The sequence below is a fragment of the Balearica regulorum genome, chromosome 31 (genome assembly GCF_011004875.1).
Source record: "Balearica regulorum gibbericeps isolate bBalReg1 chromosome 31, bBalReg1.pri, whole genome shotgun sequence".
Classification (NCBI taxonomy): Eukaryota; Metazoa; Chordata; class Aves; order Gruiformes; family Gruidae; genus Balearica; species Balearica regulorum.
The window spans coordinates 809,747-835,017 of NC_046214.1; the positions used below are offsets into that span (position 1 = coordinate 809,747).

General features: G+C 49.1%; 1 pseudogene; it reads left to right on the forward strand.

The window, feature by feature from the left end:
• The first annotated feature begins 8,456 nt into the window (after positions 1 to 8,456).
• Positions 8,457 to 25,271, forward strand: part of LOC142598832 (scavenger receptor cysteine-rich type 1 protein M130-like) — a 31,084-nt pseudogene continuing 14,269 nt past the window's right edge.

Here is a 25,271-nt window from a genome sequence, read left to right on the forward strand (position 1 = left end):
TACCGTCAGCCTCCACTCGCCATTGGACTTCCGCACTGGCCATATGGGACTGTTAAAGGGTGAGTGGGTTCTGCTGATCACTCCCTGACCCTCCAGTTTATGAATTAGTTTGTGGATGGGAACCAGGGAGTCTCTGTTGGTGCGGTATTCAAAATACTCAAAAATTGTTGTAACCAACCAAAAGGGAAAAGAGGAGGTGAAAGTGTGGGAGAAGGTATCCCCCCCTGTCTTCCCCATAGATTGGGTCCAATTATTAATCAATTCTGAAAGATATTGACCGAGGTATGGGCCTGACCTAAATGCTACATACACATACCAGCTCAGACCCATGACTGTCAATGATATCTTATCATACGTCATTATCACACAATACAACAACATGAGAACACGAACCCCTCTCCCAGAGGTGATAAACAGCACCGCAGGGATTACATAGAGTAAACACGGGTTTACAAAACAGAGCCATGTGACCAAACAGAACATCATTATGACCAGTGACTGTTTCAGTAACATTATAAATGCTTATAACAACTTTGTTTTAACACACTTGGGTCAGACTTGTCGTTATCACAACCCCTCGAGCCCCATGTTGGGCGCCAAAAAGGACTGACGTGGTTTAGCCCCAGCCGGTAGCTAAGTGCCATGCGCCGCTCGCTCACCCCTCCCCCGGCCGGATGGGGAGGAGAACGGAAAAACAATGGCAAAGCCTTGAGGGTTGGGATAAAGGCAGTTTACTGGGACAGCAAGGGAGAGGGAAACAATCAACAACAGTGCTGATAACAGATAGTAGCAATGGGTGATAACAGAGAACGATTTTACTGATCCGATGACCGACCGACCGGACGCTCGACCTGTCCCGGAGCCACGCCGACACGCCGAACCCGCCCCTGCCCGACTAGCCCCCTTTTATGGTGAGCATGATGTCACATGGTATGGAATAGCCCCCCGCCAGCTTGGCTCACCTGTCCTGGCTCCTTGGGAAATTAACTCTATCCTTGCCAGAACCAGGACAAATGCCTGCCTGGAGAGTACAAAACCACAGCCGAGAGATAACGAACACAAAGTCCGACAAAGCTGGGCCACACATGGCGAGGGACAGGTAGAGGTCCGTCCAGTGTTGGGAGCCCATGACCTGCCTTCCTGGTCTGTGATGGGGGGTGCCCCCAACAAGGGTGTGGGGCTGGGGGTCCAGGAAGGCACATGGGCCCAGCGTGGGGCTCTGAAATCTCCTGTGAAGCCAGGAGGGCTGAGTCCATGGGGCAGGGAACCACCACCCCTCCCAGAGCGGGGCAGGGGACCCAGGGCTCCGGGCTGCCTGTCCGTGCTCCTCTCCTGCCCCGACATCCCGTTGTGCAATGTGGGGGATGGTGCTCACTGGAGCCCCGGTAAGAACCTGTTTCCCACTGTGCCTCCAAAGCACCGCGTACTCCAAGGGCTGTCACCATCTGCCCCTTGCCTCTCCCAGCCTCCTGGGGGGACACTCCAGTTTGCCCTAATCTGCCCTGATCGGGGGCCGCGTGGTGGGTGGGAAGGGGATCTCCTTTACAGAGACACCCCAGGCGTCCGGGCTCCCTCAGCCACTCTGCTCGTGGCGGTGGTGCAGCCAGAGAGGACCCGGGGCACTGGTGTCACCGAAATCCGGGAATAAACCTCGTAACACCAATGTAGTGTTAAAAGGCAGGCATTCTTTATTGCAGCGCTGGATGCACGGGGGATAGCTCCACCCAATGTGCATGCCACGTGATCGCCAACACACAGGTTATGTAGGATCAAAACATACATATTCATCATTTTTCTCAGAAAAGGCAGTCCTATGATAATCATTTCTTAGAATTCATTTCCATATTCTCCTCCCCATCACGCATGCTCAGTGATTTGAGTCGGTGGTCCTCAAGGGTCTCTGGTGGTCGTCAGTGGTCTTGCACCCGTGTCCGCTGGATGACCTCCTTCATGCAGGCATGCGCAGTATCCTTGTTGCAGGTGCACCTGCACCTATCCATAGAGGTGCACCTGCACCTGTCCATAGCAACTTATTTTATAAGATTAAAATTCCCGGGCCTATTGTCCGGTTGGGTAGGGACTGTACAAGGAACATAGCAGCATTGTATCTTGCCACGGTCACCTTGCCACTTGCCATGATTAGCTAGCTTCATTACCTATTACCTTGGCTACAAACTATGGCCCCCCTATCCTACGGTTACATTTCCCCCCTTTGGAAGTTTTGAACTTAAATTTGTAACCATAGCATCTATGCCCCAGTGTGTCTGCTCATGTTTCTCTTTTGCAAGTTCTAACATAACTTGTGGAGTTACTATTACCTGATTTTCTCGTGTTACCCACCATCCTTCCATATTCTGAGATGCTTTTAAGTGCTCTGGCAATTGTTCACCTAGTTTGCTGCATCTTACTTTTAAATTTGGAATTTTTATCTGGTTTACTGGTACGAGTGCAAGGATACCTTGTTCAGCAGCCTCCTTTGCAGTTTTATCCGCCAACCGATTACCTATATTGACAGCCGTCTGACCAAATTGATGAGCTTTGCAATGCATTATGGCCACTTCCTTTGGTTTCTGCACATCTTGTAGGAGTTGAAGAACTTCCTCCTTATGCCTTATCAGTGATCCTTGGGCTGATAACAGTCCTCTTTCTTTCCAGATAGCTCCATGAGTGTGGATCACACCAAATGCATGTTTGGAATCCGTCCATATGTTTACCCTTTTCCCTTCTGCCATCCGTAAAGCCTGCTTTAGCGCCACCAATTCTGCTTTCTGTGCTGATGTGTTTGCAGGTAGTGTCCCTGACTCCAATATCTTGTCGATGGTGACAACAGCATACCCAGCCATTCGCTTTCCTTCTTGCACGAAACTGCTTCCATCCGCAAACAGCTCCAGATCAGGATCCTTCAAAGGTTCGTCCTTCAGGTCCGGTCTGCTGGAATAAACTTGTTCAATGGTTAACAGACAGTCATGTTCCAATTTCTCAGTAGAATTCTCTGTTGACCGGAACATTGCTGGATTTACGATTGCTGTGGTTTTTAATTCCACATCATCTTGTTCCAATAGGACAACCTGGTATTTCAACATTCTGCTAGGGGATAACCAGTGACCCCCCTTTTGTTCTAAGACAGTTATTACCATATGCGGTACATATACCACTATCTTTTGGCCCATAGTCAATTTTCGGGCTTCCTGAATCAGCAGCACCGTTGCTGCCACGGCACACAAACATCCCGGCCATCCTTTACTCATGGTGTCAAGTTGTTTGGAGAAGTACCCCACCGGTCGCTTCCAGGATCCCAGCCGTTGCACCAGCACTCCAAGGGCCAGATGTTGCCTTTCGTGCACAAACAGCTCAAAAGGTTTGGTTAGATCAGGCAAACCCAATGCAGGGGCCATCATTAATGCCTTTTTGAGTTCTTTAAATGATTTATGGCATTCAGGTGTCCAAGTCAGGTATTGGTCTTTAGATTCTTTCAGGGCCTCATATAGGGGTTTCACATACAGTCCATAATTTAGAATCCAGTCGGCACCATCCAATCATTCCCAAAAAGGCTCTCAGTTCCTTTGGACTGTTAGGTTCGGGGATCTGACAAATGGCTTCTTTTCTTTCGTTTCCCAATTGTCTCTGTCCTTGAGATATCTCAAATCCCAAATAAATCACTGCTTCTTTTCCTATCTGGGCCTTGTTTCTGGAGACTCTATATCCTCCCTGGCCCAGGAAGTTCAATAAACTGATAGTCATTTCAAAACATGTTTCTTTACTTTCTGCTGCTATCAGGATGTCATCCACATACTGTAGTAATATGCCTCCTCCTTGATTCTGTTTCTTCCACATTTCTAACTCTTTTGCCAACTGATTTCCAAATATTGTAGGGCGATTTTTAAATCCTTGTGGAAGTACAGTCCACGTTAATTTTGTCTTCCTTCCTGTAGCAGGTCTTTCCCATTCAAAAGCAAATATGCTTTGACTTTTGGTATCCAGAGGTATGCAAAAGAAGGCATCCTTTAAATCCAGTACAGTAAACCATTTATGTTCCTCTTTCAAAGAGGGCAGTAAAGTGTATGGATTGGCCAGTACTGGGCGTATATCTTGAACTATCTGATTTACGGCCCTCAGATCCTGAACCAATCGGTATTCCTTACCTCCTGATTTCCTTACTGGCAATATAGGGGTATTGTATTCTGATTCACATTCTACTAACAGCCCATATTCTAAAAATTTTGTAATTAATTCCTCTAATCCCTTCTGAGCCTCCCACTTAATAGGATACTGTTTTTGTCTTACCGGCTTGGCTCCAGGTTTTAAAGTCACCTTTACCGGTTCTGCCAGTTTGGATCGTCCTGGAACTTGTCCATACCAGGGGGGTAACTGCATTGTCCACCGCTTCTGAAATCTGTTCCTCCTTGGAGGAATCCTGTAACATAAACACTCTCGCCTCTATGGCTTTGATTCTGGTATTAGCAATCTGATTTCTCCATCTTTAAAAATTATTTGTGCATCTAATTTGCTTAATAAATCTCGTCCCAATAAAGGCAACGGACATTTGGGCATGTACAAAAATTGATGTGTTACCCACTGTTTTCCCAGCTTAAATTTTAACAGTTTCAAGAAAGGCCAGTTCTCTTCTCGCCCCGTCGCACCAACAACCTCTGCTGATTTATAGCTGAGTTTTGCTTTACATGTTTATTATTCTCAGTCAAGATTGCCAGAATTTTTCCATCCCTTTGCATTTGTCTGACTTCTTTTTCTTTTTCTCTGTTGTTATACACAGTCCAGGCTACTTCAAGCATTTTACCTAAGTCTCTGGACTCAGCCCCTTCCAGTTTCTGGAGTTTTTTTCTAGGGCTGATTGTCCCATAAATACATAGGCCAATTGTATAGCTTCTTCCATGGTGGTTTTTTGTTTGTTTGCTTGTGGTTTTGTGTTTTTCTTCTCTGGGTCCAAATTAGTATATTTTCTAGCAGTCACCTTCAGTCTTTCCATAAAGGCTGAAGGGGACTCATTTAATTCTTGTCTCACTTCATAAAGTTTAGACCAATTAATTGCTTTTGGCATTGCATGTCTAACACCAAACAAATCCACCTGATACCTAAACATCCCTCTGGGTCCCAGTTGATTAGGGTCCCACTCAGGATTTGTGGACGGAAAATTCTGGTCCACCGTCCCTTGTATAATCCCATTAGCATGAGCTCCTTCCACTTGTTTTCTGGCCGTATTTAGTACCATTTTCTTTTCAGTGTCTTCCAACAAAGTATTCAATATTACTTTGAAATCCTCCCAATCGGGGTTCTGGGTTCTGATTATTGTTTCAAATACTTTGGCAACTCTTTCAAGATCATCTCGATAAGTGCCTGCAGTTTCTTTCCCTGGTCTTAAATCAGTTATTGAGAAGGGAACTTTTACCATTACCATACCCTCATTACCAACTGCCTGTTGAAGAGGGGCCTGGAGGGGAGTTAGTCCGTCTCCTCCCCCTCTTCCCCTTGTCCTCCCAGCAATCGGGCTGAATCCTTCTGCCTCCCCTTCCACAGGAGGGGCAGAAGCATTATTGGCCCCCAGGTTTTGATCCCCTTGATCATTTCCTAACCTTCTGCAAGGTGCAACCAATAATTCAACATCATCATCTTCAAATTCACATTTAAAACACCGTTTACCAATATCACAAGCTGAGCAACCTTTTTTCAAATTTTTATCAGGTTCCTGCCCCTTTAATGCCATTATCGCAGAACTAAATGAAACCAATTCACATTGCCTTTGCCATTCCGTATGATTTTGCAGTGTGAAAAACAAATCTACATATGCCATTTCATTCCATTTACCTTCCCTCTTACAAAATAACATTAGTTGCAAAATTGTATTATACTGCAATGTCCCATTCTCCGGCCACTTTTCCTCACTCTCTAAGGTATACAGTGGCCACCAGTGATTACAATATTCAATCAACTGTTTCCAAGTCAAAGGATCAATTTTTCCCAGATCTTTCCAATGTTCTAAAATACATCCCAGTGGTGTTTTTCGTGGGTTTGGTTTCTTACTCGGAAAAGTACCCATCTCCCAAGGACTCAGTGGTTGTGATTGTGCACTATCACAAGCACTAGTCAGACAGGCCCCAACCCGTGTTAGAACTCCCTCAAGGATTTCTCTTGGTGCGGGCCTGTCCCACCACGGTGGTAAGAGAAATCTCAACCTTGGAGGCTTCCCCTCCCCTCTGGGCCCTGCTCCACAGGCTTTCGCCTAGCAGAGACTTTTACCTGAGACGTCTCCCCAGCCCAACTCTGCGCAGCTTTCACCGCGCCTTACGAGCAGGCCTCCCTGCTCCTAGTGTGGGCCTGTCCCAATGCGGGCCTGTCCCGGTGCGGGCCTGTCCCAATGCGGGCCTGTCCCGGAGAGCCACGGGGCTCCTTGAATAAGGCCTTCAACTTATGCTCTTGGTGCGGGCCTGTCCCGCCACGATGGTAAGAGCAAATATTCAAAAAAAATCCAAATATTCAAATCAAATAAGAATGCCTTTACCTCTCCCAGGGGTCTTGCTCAGAGCTCTTCGGTCCGGGGATCAGAGGTTCTCCCGGAGAATTCCCCGGTGCCGGCTGGAGGTCCTGTGATCCCACGGATCCGTCAAGGTTCAAAAGCAGTGTCCCATCTGGGTCGCCAGAAACTGTCACCGAAATCCGGGAATAAACCTCGTAACACCAATGTAGTGTTAAAAGGCAGGCATTCTTTATTGCAGCGCTGGATGCACGGGGGATAGCTCCACGCAACGTGCATGCCACGTGATTGCCAACACACAGGTTATGTAGGATCAAAACATACATATTCATCATTTTTCTCAGAAAAGGCAGTCCTATGATAATCATTTCTTAGAATTCATTTCCATATTCTCCTCCCCATCACGCATGCTCAGTGATTTGAGTCGGTGGTCCTCAAGGGTCTCTGGTGGTCGTCAGTGGTCTTGCACCCGTGTCCGCTGGATGACCTCCTTCATGCAGGCATGCGCAGTATCCTTGTTGCAGGTGCACCTGCACCTATCCATAGAGGTGCACCTGCACCTGTCCATAGCAACTTATTTTATAAGATTAAAATTCCCGGGCCTATTGTCCGGTTGGGTAGGGACTGTACAAGGAACATAGCAGCATTGTATCTTGCCACGGTCACCTTGCCACTTGCCATGGTTAGCTAGCTTCATTACCTATTACCTTGGTTACAAACTACGGCCCCCTATCCTACAGTTACACTGGCAGAGGAGAGGGGACATGGACAGGGACACACACCCCCACAAAGCATAGCTTTGCTGAAGGGGTTTATTGATCATTAAAGGCAAATGGGGCTACCAGGGGATGTGGGGGATCATCCAGGGATGATCATCTCCTCCTGCTGCTGGAGGGGGACAGGACAGGACTGTCACCACCTGTTCCAGTCCTGAAAGGTAGGGCCCAAAATGTGCCTATAACAGACTCCCACCATGACATCTGCCTTGTTGGCCTCCCCCTTGATTCTTACCCAGACACACTCAACCTTGTCACCACCATCATCAAGCTCTAGACAGTCAAAACACTCCCTAACATACAGGGCTACCCCACTGTCTCCCCATAAATCAGCAGTTTAGACCCCAAAACCTCCCTACATCACTGCTTTAGACCCCAAAAGCTCCCTTAGTGGCTGCTTTTCAGCCCAGACATTCCTGAAGTGGATGTTTCTCAGACTGAACGCTCCCTAAGTGGGTGTGTCTGAGCCAAAAATCTCCCTAAATGGGTGCTTTGGAGCCCAAAATCACTCTAAATGGGTGTGTCCAAGACCAAAGGCTCCCTAAATGGTTATTTGTGATCACAAAAAAATTGCTAAAAGCTTCCTAAATTTATGCTTCTAAACCACAAAGTGCCTTATGTTAGTGTTTCTGAGCCCCAGAGCTCCCTAAAAAGATCAGGATGCCAAAATATCAAAGCTCGCTGAATGGGTTTTCTGATGCCCAACGGCTAACTAAATTACTGTTTCTGAGCCCAGGAGTATGCACACAGGTAGGAGGACAGTGAAGAGGAGCTGTCTCAAGGTTTTTTTCTGTTTCACCTCTGAACTCCGACATCTGTGGGCAGCACAGTCACCTTTTTTTCCTCCAAGCTGCACAGTTTTTTGCCAGCAAAAGCGAGATAGCTGAGCTGGCCTCCGAGATCACTCAGCTCCTTTCTTTTCTAATTGCGTGCCTACACTTTTCTGGTTTTCCACCTTTTCTTTCTTCCCCCTTCCCCCCCAGTTCCATGCTCTATTAAAGGTAATTCTGATTTGTCTTTCTGCCCAGATCATCGACTAGGTACGCAGTGGATATAAGTATAGGCTGGTCTATACCTTCAGAGCTGTAGGCTATAGATTAGATAGGGATGGGCTGTGGGTGGGGTATTTTTCCCCTCTCTAGGATGTGATATGACTTTTTTTTGAGAAAGGCAACCCTTTCCCTCCCACAAAGATGCAGACGCCACAGCAAGGGCCACTGGAGATGCAGATGCCATTACAGACACCACTGCAGGCGCAGACGCCGTACAGATTTCTTTTGATGATACTGGAATCTGTGCCACTGGAGATGCCATTGCAGATGCAGATACCACTGCAGGTGGCCTTGCAGATGCAAGTACAAGTTCAGATTTAATTGCCGACAGTGATGCCACTGAAGATGTTGATTCCATTGACGATGTTGATGCCATTGCAGACACCAGTTGATGCTATTGAAGATGTTGATGCCATTGCAGACACCAGTGCAGATGCAGATACTTCCTGTGTCATAACCTGACTACTTTATGTGTTGGAAAAGGTTCAGACTGCCAAGGAGGCAAATCCAGGCTGCTGTCTGGCAAGGTGATCACTAGCTCACTGCAATACTCGGGTTCCTCCTCCCTGACTGTCCCACTTCTGCCCAAGTGTGCAAAGCATCTGGTTTAGCATTTAATTGTCTATAATCCACTGATAATCTCCATTTTCCATTGGCCTTCCTCACCGGTCAAATGGGTGAATTCCATTTAGACTGAGTTGGTTCAATAATACTCTCCGGTAATAATCTGGTAATTTTGGGTTTAATTCCACAAAGAGCTGCAGTGGATAACGAATACTGTTTCTGTTTGACCACGTGAGTTCGGGGTAGTTCTCCTAAAGTTTTAAAGGCATTTACTTTGATTTGATTTGAGTCCAAAAGCCCACATTTGTCCTTTTTGGTCTTTTAAGCTAAGGCCCAGAATGTCTCCTAATTCTAATAAGCAATCAGAAGTTTCCGTAACTGTCACTCCTATCCATTGTGGATACTTACTACCAGGAAAGTATATTTTAATTTTTCACATAGGGGCAAAAATAATATTATTCCCAACGCCTTCAACTTTAACTGTATATTTGCTGAAAATCCCCCTGCTTCTACAATACTTTCAGGGTAGCATTTTGTCCTGGTTCTGGTAAGGATAGAGTTAATTTCACAAGGAGCCAGGACAGGTGAGCCAAGCTGGCCGGGCCCTATTCCATACCATGTGACATCTTGCTCACCATAAAAGGGTGGCTAGTCAGGCAGGGGGAGGGGGCGGTGCCGTTTCGGCATGGTTCCGGACAGGCTGAGCGTCAGGTTGGTTGGTCTTTGGATCGGTAAATCGTTCTCTGTTATCACCCATTGTGAATATCTGTTATCAGCACTGTTGTTGATTGTTTTCCTCTCCCTTGCTGTCCCAGTAAACTGCCTTTATCCCAACCCTCAAGGCTTTGCCTTTGTTTTTCCGTTCTCCTCCCCATCCTGCTGGGGGAGGGGTGAGCAAGCGGCACGTGGCTCTCAGCTGCCGGCTGGGCCTAAACCATGTCACATTTGTGCTACTGTATTCACGATAACGTCGAGTGACTCTCCTTTCAGGGTCTTAAGGGAGATTAAAAGGTTGTTATTCTTTAAGGAGAGCCTTTCTTGTTTTAGGGACCCTGCTGGCTCTTGTATGGTCCCTGCCACACCTTTCCCTGCTCCTGATGTTTTCCATCTGTAACAGTGGGATAGGGGCCATGAAACAGAAACTATAGAATCAGGCTGAGATAATTAGTTTGTAACCAAGGTAATACGTAATGAAGCTAACTGACCATGGCAAGGTACAATGCTGCTGTGTTCCATGTACAGTCCCTACCAAACTGAACAATAGGTTCAGAGATATTAATCTTATGAAGTCGTTATGGACAGGTGCATCCGCAGCAAGGGTACTGCGCATACCCACAAGAAGAGGGTCACCCAGCGGAAACGGGTGCAAGACCACTGACGACCACCAGAGACCCTTGAGGACCACCGACTCAAATCACTGAGCATGCGTGACGGGGAGGAGAATATGGAAATGTATTCTAAGAAATGATTATCATAGGACTGCCTTTTCTGAGAAAAATGATGAATATATATGTTTTGATCCTACATAACCTGTGTGTTGGTGATCACCTGGCATGCACGTTGGGTGGAGCTATCCCCCGTGCATCCAGCGCTGCAATAAAGAATGCCTGCCTTTTAACACTACATTGGTGTTACGAGGTTTATTCCCGGCTTTCGGTGACAGTTTTTGGTGACCCAGATGGGACACTGCTTTTGAACCTTGACGGATCCGTGGGATAGCAGGACCTCCAGCCGGCACTGGGTAATTCTCTGGGAGAACCTCCGATCCCCGGACCGAAGAGCTCTGAGCAAGACCCCTGGGAGAGGTAAAGGCATTCTTATTTGATCTGAATATTTGCACGCGTTGAAGGCCTTATTCAAGGAGCCCTGTGGCTCTCATCACCGTGATGGGACAGGCCCGCACTGGGACAGGCCCGCACTAAGAGCAAGGGAGGCCTGCTCATAAGGCGCGGTGAAAGCTGCGCAGAGTTGGGCTAGGGAGACATCTCAGGTAAAAGTCTCTGCTGTGCGAAAGCCTGTGGAGCAGGGCCCAGAGGGGAGGGGAAGCCTCCAAGATTGGGATTTCTGGTGGCAGCAGAAATCCCTGGGATTTCCAGTGGCAGGGGAAATCTCTGAGGGAGCTCTAACACAGGTTGGAGTCCCTCTGACTAAGTGCTTGTGATAGTGCACAATCACAACCACCAAGTCCCTGGGAGATGGGTACTTCACGAGTAAGATATCAATCCCAGGAAAAACACCACTGGGATTTATTTTGGAACATTGGAAAGATCTGGGAAAAATTGATCCTTTGACTTGGAAACAATTGATTGAATATTGTAATATGCGATAATGGCATTAAAGGGGCAGGAACCTGATAAAAATTTGAAAAAAGGTTGCTCAGCTTGTGATATTGGTAAACGGTGTTTTAAATGTGAATTTGAAGATGATGATGTTGAATTATTGGTTGCACCTCGCAGAAGGCTAGGAAATGATCAAGGGGATCAAAATCTGGAGGTTAATAATGCTTCTGCCCCTCCTGTGGAAGGGGAGGCAGAAGGATTCAGCCCGATTGCTGGGAAGACAAGGGGAAGATGGGGAGGAGACGGATTAACTTCTCTCCAGGCCCCTCTTCAACAGGCAGTTGGTAATGAGGGTCCGGTAATGGTAAAAGTTCCCTGCTCAATAACTGATTTAAGAGCATGGAAAGAAACTGTGGGCACTTATCAGGATGATCCCGAAAGGGTTGCCAAAGTAGTGGAAACAATAATCAGAACCCAAAACCCCGACTGGGAGGATTTGCAAGTAATATTGGATACTTTGTTGGAAGACACTGAAAAAGAAAATGGTATTAAATACGGCCAGAAAACAAGTAGAAGGCGCCCATGCTAATGGGATTATATAAGGGACGGTGGACCAGAATTTTCCATCCACAAATCCTGAGTGGGACCCTAATCAACTGGGACCCAGTGGGATGTTTAGGTATCAGGTGGATTTTGTTTGGTGTTAGACATGCAATGCCAAAAGCAATTAATTGGTCTAAACTTTATGAAGTGAGACAAGAATTAAATGAGTCCCCTTTAGCCTTTATGGAAAGACTGAAAGGTGACTGCTAGAAAATACACTAATTTGGACCCAGAGGGAAAAAAAAAAACCAAACAAAACACACAAACAAAATCACAAGCAAGCAAATGCACAAATAATTTTTAAATATGGAGAAATTAGATTACTAATACCAGAATCAAAAGCCATTGAGGCAAGAGTATTTATGTTACAGGATTCCTCCAAGGAGAAACAGATTCCAGAAGTCGTGGATAATGCAGTAACTCCTTTGGTATGTGCAAGTGAAGTTCCAGGACGATCCAAACTGGCAGAACCGATAAAGGTGACTTTAAAACCTGGAGCCAAGCTGGTGTCCTGGTTCCGGCAAGGATAGAGTTAATTTCAGAAAGAGCCAGGACAGGTGACCCAAGCTGGCCAGGGCTATTTCATACCATGTGACGTCATGCTCAACATAAAAGGGGGCTAGTCGGGCAGGGGCGGGTTCAGTGTGGCTCCGGGACGGGCTGAGCATGTGGTTGGTCGGTTGTAAATCGTTCTCTGTTATCACCCATCGTTACTATCTGTTATCGGCACTGTTGTTGTTTCCTTCCCCCTTGCTGTCCCAGTAACCTGTCCTTATCCCAACCCTTGAGGCTTTGCCCTTGTTTTTCCGTTGTCCTCCCCATCCTGCCAGGGGAGGGGTGAGCGAGCGGCGCATGGCACTTAGCTACCGGCTGGGGCTAAACCACGTCAGTCCTTTTTGGCGCCCAACATGGGGCTCGAGGGGTTGTGATAACGACAAGTCTGACCCAAGTGTGTTAAAACAAAGTTGTTATAAGCATTTATAATGTTTGAAACAGTCGCTGCTCATAATGATGTTCTGTTTGGTCACATGGCTCTGGTTTGTAAACCTGTGTTTATGTAATCCCTGCGGTGCTGTTTATCACCTCTGGGAGAGGGGTTCGTGTTCTCATGTTGTTGTATTGTGTGATAATGACTTATGATATCATTGACAGTCATGAGTCTGAGCTGGTACATGTACATAGCATTTTGGTCAGGCCCATACCTTGGTCAATACCTTTCAGAATTGATTAATAATTGCACCCGATCTATGGGAAAGATGGGGGGATATCTTCTCCCACTCTTTCACCTCCCCTTTTCCCTTTTGGTTGGTCACAACAATTTTTGAGAATTTTGAATACCCTTGGAATGTTCAGGCCAGTATATTCCTAGTGCTAGGTCTCCTGAATGTTTTCCAAGTCCTGTTCAGGGTTAGCAAAAATTGTTTCAAGAATACCACCCAGGGATCTTCCCCAAGGCTGAATGGTCAGGGCTGGCATGGCATGTGGGAGAATATGGGCAGGTATCTAGACACCTTTTAACCCCCAATGGTTTGTAGCTTCACTGCCGAACAACTGCAAGACCCTGATAAAATGGTAGAATATTTGAAAGGAAAATGCTGTGGGGATTCTAAGGAGACACAACTTACTGGGCTGTGCTGGGCCCTGGCCACAATCTATCAAACACTGCTTGATAGTAGACAGCACCATCCAGAGGGAGAGAGTGGACGCACAGGCACTGCAGCTGCCCAAGCCCCTGCGACAGGCACTGTAGCCGAGCTAAAAGATCAACCCATACCAATATCAGTCACCCATATACACAAAAAGAAATACACAAGGAAATTGGTTCGCTTAGTGAGAGATGATGATGAACCGGGGCCATCACGAGAACAAGAAGAAGAGCCAGAACCAGAAGTGATCACTTGATTCCTGTCCCTGAGTGAGCTGCGAGATATGCGGAAAGATTTCAGCTGCCTTCCATGGGAGCACATTATTACCTGGCTGCTCCGCTGCTGGGATAACGGGGCCAGTAGCCAGGAACTGGAGGGCAGGGAGGCCAAGCAGCTAGGATCCTTGTCTAGGGAAGGGGGCATTGACAAGGCAATTGGGAAGAAGGTACAGGCCCTTAGCCTCTGGAGGCGACTCCTGTCAAGTGTGAGGGAAAGGTATCCTTTCAGCGAAGATGTCGTATGTCGGGCGGGCAAGTGGACCACCATGGAGAGAGGTATCCAATATCTGAGGGAATTAGCTGTGCGGGAAATGGTTTATTACGATCCAGACAACGCACAGTTGCCCACAGACCCTGATGAAGTCCAGTGTACCCGACCCATGTGGCGAAAATTTGTACGAAGTGCACCATCATCGTACGCCAACTCACTGGCGGTAATTGACTGGAAGAGTGAAGAGGCACCCACAGTGGATGAAGTGGCTGGCCGACTCTGGCTATATGAAGAGAGCCTTTCTTCCTCCCTCGTCTCGGCTGTGGAGAAATTGTCCCAGGACATCCGGCAACTCAAAGAGGATATATCGTACTCCCCACCCCCACAGACCCGTATATCAGCCGTTAGGAGTAAGCGTTTTTCTGCTCCAGAGAGGGGATATGGAGCATACACACCACGAGGTGTCCTGTGGTTTTATCTGCGTGACCATGGAGAAGACATGAGGAAATGGGATGGGAAGCCTACTTCAACCCTGCGGGCACGCGTACATGAGCTACAAGGCAAGACAGCTGTACAAAGGAACTCTTCCAGAAAGGATGCTGCTCCAGTTTCCACCGGGCAGCCCCCCAGATCAAGTGGAAGGCCTGATCGCACTTCTGATCCTCTTGAAGGGACTTCTAAGTCCTTTTTGCAAGAGGTAAGTAGTGACTATGATGAGCAGGATTAGAGGGGCCCTGCCTCCAGCCAGGTGGAGGAAAGGGACAACAGAGTGTATTGGACTGTGTGGATCTGATGGCCTGGCACATCGAACCCACAGGAGTACAAAGCCCTAGTGGACACTGGTGCACAGTGTACCCTAATGCCATCAAACTATGAAGGGGTGGAACTGATATCTATTTCTGGTGTGATGGGGAGATCCCAACAGTTGACTCTGTTGGAGGCTGAAGTAAGTCTAACTGGGAATGAGTGGCAAAAGCACCCCATTGTGACTGGGCCAGAGGCTCCGTGCATCCTGGGCATAGACTACCTCCGGAAAGGGTATTTCAAAGACCCAAAAGGCTACCGGTGGGCTTTTGGAATAGCTGCCTTGGAAGTGGAGGACAATTGAACCATTGTCTAGTTTGCCTGGTCTCTCGGAGGACCCTTCTGTTGTAGGGTTGCTGAGGGTTGAAGAGCAACAGGTGCCAATTGCTACTACAACTGAGCACTGGCAGCAATTCCGCACCAACCGAGACTCCCTGGTTCCCATCCACAAGCTAATTCATCAACTGGAGGGTCAGGGAGTGATCAGCAGAACCCGCTCACCCTTTAACAGTCCCATATGGCCAGTGTGGAAGTCCAATGGAGAGTGGAGGCTGATGGTAGACTATCGTGGCCTGAATGAAGTCACACCACCGATGAGTGCTGCCGTGCCGGATATGCTGGAACTTCAATCTGAACAGGAGTCAAAGGCAGCCAAATGGTATGCCACAATTGATATCGCTAATGCATTTTTCTCGATCCCTTTGGCAGCAGAGTGCAGGCCACAGTTTGCCTTCACTTGGAGGGGCATCCAGTACACCTGGAATCGACTGCTCCAGGGGTGGAAATACAGCCCCACCATTTGCCATGGACTGGTCCAGGCTGCACTGGAACATGATTAAGTCCCGGAGCACCTGCAAGACATTGATGACATCATTGTATGGGGCAACTCAGCAGAGGATGTTTCTGAGCAAGGGAAGAAAATAATCCAAATCCTGCTGCAGGCTGACTTTGCCATAAAACGAAGTAAGGTGAAGGGGCCTGCGCAGGAAATCCAATTTTTAGGAATAAGGTGGCATGATGGGCGGCGTCAAATCCCAATGGATATGATCAACAAAATAGCAGCCATGTCCCCACCAACCAACAAAAAGGAGACACAGGCCTTCTTAGGTGTTGTGGGTTTCTAGAGAATGGACATTCCGAATTACAGTTTGATAGTAAGCCCTCTCTACCATGTAACCCAGAAGAAGAATGATTTCAAATGGGGCCCTGAGCAGCAACAAGCTTTGAACAAATTAAAAAAGAAATAGTTCATGCCGTAGCTCTTGGGCCAGTCCGGGCAGGACCAGATGTCAAAAATGTGCTGTACACCGCAGCCGGGGAGAATGGCCCTACCTGGAGTCTCTGGCAGAAAGCACCAGGGGAGACTCTAAGTCGACCCCTGCGGTTTTGGAGTCGGGGATACAGAGGATCCGAGGCCCGCTACACTCCATCGGAAAAGGAGCTATTGGCAGCCTGTGAAGGGGTTCGAGCTGCTTCAGAGGTGATTGGCACCAAAGGACAGATCCTCCTGGCACCCCGACTCCCAGTGCTGGGCTGGATGTTCAAAGAGAGGGTTCCTTCTACACATCACGCAACTGATGCTACATGAAGTAAGTGGGTTGCACTGATGACACAACGGGCTAGAATAGGAAGCCCCAGTCGTCCAGGGATTCTGGAAGTGATCACAGACTGGCCAGAAGGGAAAGGTTTCGGGATGTCACCAGAGGAGGAGGTGACACGTGCTGAAGAAGCCCCACCGTATAATAAACTAACAGAAGATGAGAAACCATATGCCCTCTTCACTGATGGGTCCTGTCACATCGTGGGAAAGCATCGAAGGTGGAAGGCCGCTGTATGGAGTCCTACACGGCAAGTTGCGGAAGCTGCTGAAGGAGAAGGTGAATCGAGCCAGTTTGCGGAGGTGAAAGCCATCCAGCTGGCTTTAGATATTGCTGAAAGAGAAGAGTGGCCAACGCTGTACCTCTACACTGACTCATGGATGGTGGCCAATGCCCTGTGGGGGTGGTTAGAGCAGTGGAAGCGGAGCAACTGGCAACGCAGAGGCAAACCCATCTGGGCTCCCCCATTGTGGCAAGATATTGCTGGCCGGCTAGAGAAGCTGGTTGTAAAGGTACGTCATGGAGATGCCCACGTACCCAAGAGTCGGGCCACTGAGGAACATCAGAACAACCAGCAGGTGGATCAGGCTGCCAAGATTGAAGTGGCTCAGGTGGATTTGGACTGGCAGCATAAGGGTGAATTATTTCTAGCTCGGTGGGCCCATGACACCTCAGGTCATCAAGGAAGAGATGTGAAATATAGATGGGCCTGTGATCGAGGGGTGGACTTGAGCATGGACGCCATCTCACAGGTCATCCATCAATGTGAAATGTGCGCCACAATCAAGCAAGCCAAGCGAGTAAAGCCTCTGTGGTATGGAGGACAATGGTTGAAATATAAATATGGGGAAGCATAGCAAATCGACTACATCACACTCCCACAAACCCGCCAAGGCAAGCGTTATGTTCTTACAATGGTGGAAGCAACCACTGGGTGGCAGGAAACATATCCTGTGCCCCGTTCCACTGCCCAGAACACTCTTCTGGGTCTTGAAAAGCAAGTCCTGTGGCGACATGGCACCCCAGAGAGAATGGAGTCAGACAACGGGACTCATTTTCGGAACAACCTCATAGACACCTGGGCCAAAGAGCATGGTATTGAGTGGGTGTATCACATCCCCTATCATGCACGAGCCTCTGGGAAAATTGAAAGGTACAATGGACTGCTAAAAACTACCCTGAGAGCAATGGGTGGTGGGACCCTCAAACACTGGGACACACATTTAGCAAAGGCCACCTGGTTAGTTAACACTCGGGGATCTGCCAATCGAGCTGGCCCTGCCCAATCAAAATTTCCATGCCCAGTAGAAGGGGATAAAGTTCCTGTAGTGCGCATGAAAAATATGTTGGGTAAAACAGTTTGGGTTATCCCTGCTTCAGGCAAAGGCAAGCCCATCTGCAGGGTTGCTTTTGCTCAGGGACCAAGGTGCACTTGGTGGGTGATGAGAAAGGATGGGGAAGTCCGGTGTGTACCCCAAGGGGATTTGATTTTGGTTGAAAATAGCCAATAAATTAAATTGCATGATGTTAGTAGCAATATACTGTATCAATGGTATGGCCATAAGAATCACCCAAAACTAATGAAGGATGGACTTTGAAACTGAACAAAGTGCCACGATGATGGAACTAGAACTGCCTTCAACTGGTGCCCAGAAACTTCATCGTAAAACCACATCTTTGACATCCAGACTGTGAGCATGGACCATACCAGATACACCGGCTGTGAAGACTCCGGATGCAGCATGCAACAATCCAGCAGCACACACCATTGCTCCTGCTCTGAGAGACTGTAATGGCAGATGGAACCCAAAACCATGGACTAAATGAACTTGAGGGAAATTTTAGAGCGATAGCCCATAGAGTAAGGCAATGAGATCTGTAAAATAATCTGGGCATGACGTAGATGGTATGGAATAAGGGGTGGATAATGTCCTGGTTCTGGCAAGGATAGAGTTAATTTCCCAAGGAGCCAGGACAGGTGAGCCAAGCTGGCCGGGGGCTATTCCATACCATGTAACGTCATGCTCACCATAAAAGGGGGCTAGTCAGGCAGGGGCAGGCTCAGCATGGCTCCGGGACGGGCTGAGCGTCCAGTCGTTTGGTCGTCGGATTGGTAAATCGTTCTCTCTTATCACCCATTGTGAATATCTGTTATCAGCACTGTTGTTGATTGTTTTCCCTCTCCCTTGCTGTCCCAGTAAACTGCCCTTATCCCAACCCTCGAGGCTTTGCCGTTGTTTTTCTGTTCTCTTCCCCAGCCCGCCAGGGGAGGGGTGAGCAAGTCGCACGTGGCACTTAGCTGCCGGCTGAGGCTAAACCATGTCATCCTCACAGCCTGACCAGCATGTCCCTTGCAGAGTCCCCCTGTGACCCCAGGCCCCACAGCCCACTTGCTCTGCAGAACAGCTCCACCACTTCAAGGGCTGTGGAGAGCATAGTCCAGGGGTTAGGAATGGCTGGCCAGGCCAGCACAGATGTGCCCACCTTGAGGAAAGGCTCTGTGGGGAGATGGGATGTCCTGGGAGAAGAGCAGGGCACCATGTGTGTGCAGGGCAGGCATGGAAAGAGAAACCCTTGGCTGCGGGTGCCAGCTTGGGGCAGGCTGCCCTGCCACTGGGGCAGCGGGAGCTGCCAGAGGAGCCCCAGGGCCAGGACTCTGTGGTGTCCTGGGGAGCGGGACTGGCAGGGGGGCTGCAGGCTGCCTGGAGTGGAGATCTTCTCAGCCTGCCAGCCAGAGAGACACTGTCACTCACCTCCATCTTCTCCATTTCCTGCTGAGGGACCAGCACAGACTGGGATGCTCTGCTCCTCTGGGGAGAGGGCAGGGGAGTGGTGAGAGCTGGGAAGAGGCTGGGATGTCTGGGCTGGGAAGTGCCAGCGAGAGGGAAACACCAGTGTACACCTCAGGTGCGTGAGTGTGCAGGGTGGGGGCACACAGCAGTGTCCTCGCACAGCCAGGCCTCCTGGCAGAGACATGAAGCACCAGCAGAGCAGGACCTGCTCTGTGCCCATGTGTGCTGGGCACCCCGGGAAAGCTGCCCCGGGGTCATCGTCACACAGCAGCCAAGAACAACCACCATCTCCAGCACTGGCCTCCCACCCCAGCTCAGAGGGGTTGTTTGTGCCTCCAAAGGGGGACACCGAGTGACCAGGTCACAAGGCCATGTTGGCATCGTACAGACGAGCTGTAAGCATGCACATGGTGTGCGTGTGGTGGGAGGAACCTGAGTGAGCACAAATGCCCACAGCTGTTCCTGGGGACACCATGAAGGTGTGTGGGAACACACAGTGTCCCCAGATCACTTGACGTAGAGAGTAACGTCCCCTGGGCAACCACCTGCATGCAGCACTGGGACGGGCTTCCTTGACCCCAGGTGCCCGTGTCCATTCCTCATGCCTTGGGGCACCTCAGACGAGTGCAGAGCAGGGCGACACAGTGCAGGGCTGAGGTGCCTCCCAGCCTCCTGACGTGGCAACAGGAGCCCAGCGAGACACTGTGACTGCTGCCATGCACTGCCTCTGCGTCTGCAAGGGAAGGACTCGTGTCTCTGAACACCCCGTGGGCATGAGGACAGACAGCTCAGGTGTGGGCACCTCACAGGGCCAAACCTGCTGAACCTTGTCAAACCACTGTTGAATGCATTTTGTTAAATTCCATCCAACTTATGGAACTCTGTCAAAATATTATTTTCCTTTAACAAAAAGTATTGCTGCTTCTGGTTTTTGAGTGAGGTGCATTCCACTGATCTGCAACACATAAACAGTCCTGGGCAGGGAAAGTTTTGGGAGTTGGCATGGGGGTCTGTGCAAGACATAATTTTTCATATTTTTTTAATGCTCTTGCCTTACATATGCTAAATAATATATTCCCTCCCTTTGAAATAAAAGAAGACAAGGAAATAATCTAAAGAAAAGAAAATATGTCAATACACTTCACATTGTTTACAATTCCTCGTAGTTTTGTTTTCTTTTAATATTCTGGTCTTTCATAGGATTTGTGTTTCTTTTCCTTTTTGAAAAGGAACTTGTTTTCCAGAACTGGGGTTACTTGTAGGACACAAATGCCTTCAGTCTCAGGGACACAGAAGCTCGGTGCCAGTGTAGATGCCCTGGGACCCCTTGCCCAGCCTCCACCTGCAGCTCCCCAGGGGCTCTGGTCTCCCACAGCTCCTCTCTGACAGCTGCCAGTCCCAGGCAAGCCCCTCAGCTACTCTGGGGCCCCTACGAGTGGCTGTGGGTGGTTTTGGTCAGACAACTGAGATCTGCCTGGAAAGGTGAACAATGGTCTTAGACATTCAAAGAGATGTCAGCATATTCTTATCAGCTGAAACATTTGAGTATGATGGCTGAATGGTCACACTCAAGGTGTTGTAGTCAATGGCTCATTTTTAATGAAATGGCAATGTTTTCCTACCAAGCAACATGGGAATTTCTATTCTCTGTCTAAAGCATTTCTTGTAGGACTACACCTTGTGGAAGGTGGACATCACTAGATGCAGCTTAGCCATGTCATACAGTTCAGGAGAGTGTTTTCATAGGATCATAGTATTATAGAATGGTTTGGGTTGGAAGGGACCTTAAAGGTCATCTTGTTCCAACCCCCCTGCTGCAGGCAGGGACACCTTCCACTAGGCCACGTTTCCCTAAAGCTCCTTCCAACCTGGTCTTAAACACTTCCAGGGATGGGGCATCCACAACTTTTCTGGGCAACCTGTGCCAGTGACTGACCACTCTAACAGTAAAGAATTTCTTGCTAATATATAATCTAAAAGTACACTCCTTTAGTTTAAAGCCATTACCCCTTGTCCTGTCACTACACTCCCTGATAAAGGAGTCCTTCTCAATCCTTCCTGCGGGCCTCCTTCAGGTATTGGAAGGCTGCAATAAGGTCTCCGCGGAGCCTTCTCTTCTCCAGGCTGAACAACTCCAACTCTCTCAGTATGTCTTCACAGGAGACATGCTCCAGTCCTCTGATCATCTTCCTGGCCTCCTCTGGACTCGCTCCAACAGCTCCATGTCTTTCTTGTACTGGGGCCAGCAGAGCTTGATGCAGTACTGCAGATGGGGTCTCACAAGAGCAGAGTAGAATGGGAGAATCCCCTCCCTTGACCTGCTGGTCACGCTGCTTTTGATGCAGCCAAAAACACGGTTGGTTTTCAGGGCTGCAAGCATGCATTGCTGGCTCATGTTGAGCTTTTCATCAACACACCTACCTCCTTATGCGCAAGGCTGCTCTCAATCCATTCTCCGCCCAGTCTGTAGTTGTGTTGAGATTGCCCCGACTCATGTGCAGGACCTTGCACTTGTATTTGCTGAAGTTCATGAGGTTCGCAGGGGCCCACCTCTCAAGCCTAACACACAGTCCCTCTGGACGGCATCCCATATCCCCAGTGTGTTGACCACACCACAGAGCTTGGTGTCGTCGGCAAACTTGCTGAGGGTGCACTCAATGCCACTGTCCATGTCGCCAACAAAGATGTTAAACAGTGCTGGTCCCTGAGGAACACCACTTGTCACTGATCTCCACTTGGACACAGAGCCATTGACCACAACTCCTTGAGTGTGACCATCCAGCCATGTCCTTATCTACTGAGTGGTCCCTCCATTGAATCCATGTCTCTCACATTTAGAGACAAGGATGCCATGCAGGATTGTGTCAAATGCGTTGCACAAGTCCAAGTAGATGACGTCTGTTGCTCTTCCCTTATCCATCAATGCTCTTACACCATCGTTAAAGGCCACAAAATTTGTGAGGTAGGATTTTTCCCTTAGTGAAGCCATTTTGGTGATATCCCAGTGCTGGTTTGATTCCTGGTGCCCATGGAGCAGAGCCTCCTTTTAAGGATGAACTCATTCACTGAGTAATCCCGAGGACAGAGTTGACCGGGGATTAAAAATGCCAGCAATGTCTCAACACACTACCCTCACCTCCACTGCTTATCCCCTCCCCATACAGAGGTTTGGCTGGGAAGGGACCTAGGGAGGTCTCTAGCACCGTGGTCTGCTCTGAGCAGGGAGAACTTGAGAGTTCAATCAGATTGGTCAGTGCTTTCTCCTGAGCCAGCAAATGTCCATGGAACCATCGCAGTAAGAAGGGCGAGAGCCCTGCCTGGCTGGGGGCTGGGGGTAATTCTGAGGTGCCAGCAGTGTGGGAGCTCCCTGGAGCATTGTGTCTGCTGTGGGCATTCCCTCCCCTGTGCAGATGCAGCCCCACACATGGCCCCACGGCCCTGCTGTGCACATCACCTGGGGCAGGGGGTGTTCAGTGGTGGAGAAAAGTCTCCCTTGGCATCATCCCCCACAGCAGCTCTCAGTGCCCCAGCCCCCAGCAGCCCTCCTGCTTTGGCAGCCTCCCCCAGCACCCTGCCCCTGCCCAGTCTGAGCTGCGTCCCAGGTGCTGGTTCCCAGTCAGCCCTGCTCTGCACTTTGCAGGGCTCTGGGCCAGGACAGAGGTTGGGCAGGACTGCCTCTCCTAGCGACACGGGCACTGAGCCCAGCAGGACATGGCAAAGGTCAGCCCTCCCAAGGACCATGGTGAATGGCCAGGGCTGGAAAGGTGGCAGGAGGAGATGGGTCTGGCAGGAGGCTCCTGGGACAGTTTCTCCTCTCTCTCTTCATGCCAAACCAAGCCAGGCTGGACATTTAGACAGAGGGACTCTTCTGGAGGGCTCTCATGGTCATGGGCATGGTCTACATATTCTCAGCTTCTCCTTTGCATTCTACCTTTATCTGTGGGGATCACAAAGGCTGCAGAGGACCCAGGAGAGCCCTTGTCCTATCGAGTGTCCTTGTCCTGCGGTCACAGCTGGACCCCAGTTGTTCAGCTCAGCCCCAGGTGAGGAGCTTTGTCTGGGGGTGACTTGTAGGGGTAAGAGCTGGCAGATGGTTCTGGGGAGGTTGTCCCAAGAACGAGTCCTGGTGGGGTGGTGTAACCCAGTAGGCAGCTCAGCCCCACACAGCTGCTCCCTCCCTCCCTCCCTCCCAGCAGGATGGGGAAGAAGAATCCAAAGGGTAAAAGTGAGTGAACTCATGGGGTAAGATGAAGGCAGTTTCACAGTTAAAGCAAAAGCTGTGCACATATCAGGAATTCATTCACCACTTCTCTGCCCTCCCACACTCCCTGCAGATGTCCCTGGGGCTCCAGGGCTGAAGCTTCTCAGAGGCATCAGGGTCTCTCCTGGGGAGCGCAGGCTGACGCAGACTGAAGTCATCACTGATTGACCCTCTCTGAGCACTGGAGAGATGGATTTCAGAAGTGGGTTTTTTTCCTCCCATGGCATGGTGGTCTATGAGAGGTTGAAATATTCCCCTCCCTTAACCCCTCTCCCTGTCCCATGGCCAGGCAGGACACCACAGCAGTGACAGGCAGGGATCATTTCCCCCCCACGTAGGGCAGGGATTCAGCGGTGTCCATCAGGTCTCTCCTCTCTGGTGAGTAGTCTGGAGACTGGCGTGGGCTTCAGCTCTCCCCCAAGCACCCCACAGACCCACAGGGGGTGGGATTCCTCTTGCCTCAGCTCACTGAGAACAAAATAGGTGACTGCAGGCCAGCCCCTTCCACTGTGATCCATGGGGATGGAGGGTGCCAGTCAGCTGCTGACACATCTGTTGGCATTTGAGGTGCCCGGGATGGTCATAAACTTGTGTACGTGTCTGCAAGCTCTGATGAAGCATACACCTGCCCGAGCATCAGCTGTGGGGCAGTGAGGAGGACCGTTGGGGTAGGCGCAGTTCTCATGCTCCACTAAGCAAAAGGACTCAGTGGAAAGCATCCATCAGCCAAGCATGGTAGCCACAGCCTGACGGAGAGCCAGAGCTGGACGATCTGCTGGAGGATGTTAATTCTTGCAACCTTAGGCTTGCAGAAAGCAGACTGGGGGAGAGGTGGTCTTGGGGGAGAGGAAGATGCTGGTTTTCAGAGGAGCGGGTTATGGCTCAGGCCGAGGTGACCCCTACAGCCATTGGATTTTCTCTGGGGACAGGGCACAGAGTACCTCCAGCCCAGGGTGGTTATTAGCCCCTCAGCTGCACACAGACACACAGCACACTGCAACCACGGCTTTTCATTTCCTGGAAGAATGCACAGGACCAGACTCTTGATAAGAAGTGTGATGAGGGAAATCCAAAAATACAGCTAGGAGCTTTCACTTGTATTTTTAGGCTAACGCCTTATGTCACAAAGTGTTATGTAAAGGCCATATTAATAAGAGCCAGTCCTCCCAAAGTCAAGATTAACAATTTCAAGATACTTTTTTGTTTTCCCTTTGCTTTTTACCCAGTAAGGCAAAAATTAAGTATTCTATAACTTTCTCTCTTAGTTTCTATGGGGACATCCATTGCCACAGCAGAAGTGTAGGTGACTTCACATTCACTGTTTCTTTACTATACAAGTAAACCTAAAGGAGTCTATAATTCCTGCAATGCAATTTCTTGCTCAAAGTTACTAACCATACAGAGTTTCAATCCAGGGCTGCTCCTCTTGAAGGAGATTGATCAGACATCCCTCACCCCTTCCATCTGGACCTCGAAGCCACACATACAGTAACCGGCTAAGAAAGCAAATAGAAAACAGCAAAGTTTGCAGGAAGTCTGATATCAAAGAGCCTCCCTCTACTACAGCCTCCCTCTACTAGAGCCTCCTCTACTGAGCCTTCAGGTATGAGTAACTTTCCTTTCAGTCCTCCTTTAACAGAGGACTTGCTCCACAAACAAAGGAAAGCATTTAAGTGGAATTGCTACAGTTTGAACTTTATTTAAAACAGCTGAAATCTCATCTGTGTAGTCCTGGGGCAGTATTGCACTTCTGTAACACCCAGGGAAACTCCAGAACAGTGATGTGACTCTGCACAGGGCCAAGCGTTGAGTCAGGGTACGTTAAGGTAATCTCACCTATGCTGGATCAAGTCCAAGAAAGAAATAACAGGAATTCTTCCTAAACATTCCTCTTAAAACCTTAAGAGTGAGGGGAAAAAC